This window comes from Halichoerus grypus, chromosome 2 (genome assembly GCF_964656455.1).
Source record: "Halichoerus grypus chromosome 2, mHalGry1.hap1.1, whole genome shotgun sequence".
In the NCBI taxonomy this organism is placed as follows: domain Eukaryota; kingdom Metazoa; phylum Chordata; class Mammalia; order Carnivora; family Phocidae; genus Halichoerus; species Halichoerus grypus.
In genome coordinates, this window is record NC_135713.1 from 154,269,441 (window position 1) to 154,273,678 (window position 4,238).

Below are 4,238 nucleotides of genomic sequence, written 5' to 3' on the forward strand. Positions count from 1 at the left end.
CCCTCGATCCTCTGCCTGCGTGCGGTTGCTAAGTCAAATCTTCTTGCCATATTTATGCACCTGTGCTCTGGGACCCAACGATAGAACAATTCATTCTTGGCTGATAAGCTTTGCCCTGTTAGGTCTGATCCCGCTCTCTAGGCGTGACTCATGGTGCCCCTGGGCTCTACCCTCCCAAAGTCCCCTAATTAGCTCCTTCTCTATTCCAAAAGCTCAACCTGCTTATATCCCTGCATAGCTGTGTCCCTTCAACCACCAACTCTGTTCCTGTCTTTAGGTGTCTTCTCACTGAGACAGCCGTCCCAGCCCACCTAATCTCCATTTGCCACCTTCTGACTGCTCCCCCTTCCTCTGTTTACTGTCAGGGCACCTGGCGCTGCTCTTGACTTTCATCCCTCCCCTGGGAATTTCTCAGCCACTGTATCTTGTCAGCAATCGTGGGGTCATAACTCAATCATACTTTGCTTTCCTTGGTCCTAATTCATCTAGAATGGTCTCTAATAAAACACAGATTTTGCAGGGGGATGGCAAGGAAATGGTTTTTTATTACCACCCTGAGTGTAGGTTTGAATTGATCGCTCTTTATTCTCTCAGCATTATTTGTGAGTGAAGGCACAGCTGGGTGGATTTAGGGGCGCAGACTCTGCTCAAGGAATAGCAAAGTTAGCCCTTGTGTGAAAACTGAATCACGACAGTATAAACATTATGTTCTGGGCCAACTAACTATAGTGACCTGGAGCTTGCATGTCAAAAATCTGCACTGTATTTTATGCTTATTAGTATAATAAGCAAATTTGGGGAACGGTTTTTCTTTTGGTAAAACCGACATATTTTGAAATCCGCCTTTAGGAATACTTAAGTAATTGGTTTCAATTTCCTCAATTTTCACCTTCTTATGAATGCAGTAAGAATGAAAATATGTGAAACAATGTTTGCTAATTTCAATTATTGCATTCCCAATCTGGTTGAAATTAACTCTTACCTTCTTGGTTTCCAAAGTGACGGTCAGTGTCCTTCAGGAACAAAGTGTCTTCTTGGGAGTTATTGCAGAAACCAAAACCAAACAAAAACAAAGACCAAATGAACTACAAAGAGTGTAAATAAATATAGAAACTGTGTTTGCTCCAAGTTCTACTTTTAAATAGGTACACAGTAGATGTGGCATGGAATTATATTTGCCATTTTCCCCCCTTGCTTAAATGATTACTCCTTAAATAATTGGTTAATTACAACATGATTAATACTTTTTAAAAAAAATTTTATTTATTTATTTGACAGAGAGAGAGACAGCGAGAGAAGGAACACAAGCAGGGGAAGAGGGAGAGGGAGAAGCAGGCTTCCCACTGAGCAGGGAGCCCGATGCGGGGCTCGAATCCCAGGACCCTGGGATCATGACCTGAGCTGAAGGCAGATGCTTAACGACTGAGCCACTCAGGTGCCCCTGATTAATAGTTTTTTTAGAAGTATCTCTTGTGTGTGCAAAGTACCATGTCAGCTCCTTAAGACGAGGTGCAGAGAAGAATAAAGACAGTCTCTGCCCTACATGAATGCAAAATTTAGTAAGGGTTAAGAGAAATGCTCAAATAAATCTTCAAACCAGGGAGAGTAACACCAATTCTAAAAGAGCCTAAATGAAATGTTATGGGGACTTAGAGAGATGATGTTATAGGCTGACAATAGGGGGCTGTGGGCGGTCAGGAAAAAAAGAAAGGAGGGAGGGGAAATGATCCAAATTGTAACCTGGATGCTTGGAGCTAGTAGCCAAATTCTTTTGGCAGTAAGAGAAAGTGGTGAATTATAGGAAAGGCTCCTTTAAGGAGTCGAGGAAGGGCATTCCTTTAAATAGAGAAGATGAAGGTAGGTAGGGCAGCTGAAAATTCATCTATGACTAAAGCATCTCCAGTCCAGGAGTTTATAACCTATATGATGATCTCCAGGAGCTGTGAGAGTCAGAAAAATTTCAACATCAAATTTAACTTAAAGAAACTCCCACTTATTACGCAGTATTTTTGTGGAACCAAGGGGAACATGTCATGAAATGCCATTTGGGCAGGAAGAGACATTTCAACACTTGGCTTACTATTTTGGTTGCCCCTTCCTTCTCTTTCTCTTATGAGTCTCTGATAATCTCCAGCTATCCCCTAAAAGTCTTACCAAATTTTTCAGGAAAAAATTAAATGGTTACATATTATATCCCGAATCCTTAGTTTAAAAGAAGTAAGACTTGGAGACAGAATCTCAGTTTCTTAATACAGGCTAAGAAGCTCTTGTAATTTCTTTGAACTTTGTTTCTTCTTTAAAAGGGGACAGATGGACCAGAAAAAGCTCCAAGATTCCTCTTAGCCCTGTGAATGTATGATGGAAAGTACTCTGGTAGAGATGGTGGCTGGGAATCAAAATGTCACAAGCCTCCCAAGCCTGGAGCCCCTCCGAGGGATGCTCCTGCAGGGTCAGACACGGCCCAGCCCACAATCCACAAGGCATGCTGTGCAAGACCAGTCTGGAAACCAGCCAATAATGACCACACTATGGTGCATCCTAGGGTGGATCAAATGCTTGGGAGAAATTGTTCCTGCCATCATTTCTCAGAAGTCCTGACATGGAAACAAAATTTTCAGTAACTATAAAAATTTCAAATACTAGTTCAAGGCAATTACAGAAGAGATATCACAAATTAACATGTTTAGGGATGCCTGGGTGGCTCAGTCATTTAAGTGTCTGCCTTTGGCTCAGGTCATGATCCCAGGGTTCTGGGATCAAGCCCCACATCAGGCTCCCTGCTGAGTGGGGAGCCTGCTTCTCCCTCTGCCTTCTTCTCTCCCTGCTTGTGCTCTCGCTCTCTCTCTGAGACAAATAAATAAATAAAATCTTTACAACAAAAAAAATTAACGTGTTTATTTGCTAACCGCATGGTATAACACTGACCTAAACAATTAGGAGAGGGGGAGTTAGACATCATATTCCGTTTTATTCTGCAGGTTATTATTATTATTTTTTTGGTCTCATAATTGCTTATATTCTTGTCTTTTTACTCCTTGTAAAAGCTTCTTGAAAGGCGGGTACCTGTCTTGCCGTCTTGTCACCCATCTTGCCCTTAACACCGGACCTTACACTTAGTAGGTCTTCAATAAAGACTACTGTGTGGCCGGTCCTCCTTGACCAGTAACCTGATCAGGTTTAATCACAGCTACATGGAGCAAACAAGGGGGCACTTGTGGGCACTTACCTTGAGATGCTGCGGCGAAGCAGTTTCGAGAGTGTGGGCCCCCAGCTCTCTTTATACTCCCAAATCTGCCAGCCCAGCATTCTAACTTGGCTATATTTGGGGGATCACCATTTACTTGTGAGATGTAAATGCGTCGTAGCCCTGATCTCTCACTCTTGTTAAATTACTTGGATAAATGATCAGCGGAGGCTGCATAATGCCAAGTCAGCTGTGTAGGGATTTTGACGTTGGACACAGATCTTTGAGACTTAGAGAGTCCTAGGGGCTGAGTGCACTGGGGCAGAGTGTGCTAAGAAGGTCAGTGAAGGGCAGAACCACAGGATAAATTGTCAAGCAATGGGCGATCAATAGCACGGACCATAAATCCATCTCAACCATCTAGCGTTGATATGAGATGGTTTGTGCCCCTTCTCAGAAATTTCTGCAAATTTAAGATGGACCATTTAACACATCCAGTGTTAATTATTTATTTATTATTAAAAAAATCCGCTGGCGAAGGACAGCTTTCTAAAACGTATTACGTATCATCTTGTGTTTTTAAATCTGTATCTGGAATAGAATCTCACTTTTTCTTGATTTCTCAGGCATCTGGGAATGATGGAATGTAGTCATCTGGGATATTGGTTTTTTTGACTGGTTTTACCCCTGTGCTGATTGTTTCTAGAGTGTTATGAATTGTGTTTATCTTTTAGTTTTTTATTTTTTATTTATTTTTTATTTATTTTATTATTATTTTTTAATATTTTATTTATTTATTTGACAGAGAGAGACACAGCGAGAGAGGGAACACAAGCAGGGGGAGTGGGAGAGGGAGAAGCAGGCTTCCCGCGGAGCAGGGAGCCCGATGCGGGGCTCGATCCCAGGACGCCGGGATCATGACCTGAGCCGAAGGCAGACGCTTAACAACTGAGCCACCCAGGCACCCTTTTAGTTTTTTATAGCTTCACCTTCATGGCCAGCCTCTCAGGTATGGTTAGTATGCTTGACTCTACTAGCCTGAGTTTGCTTTTTC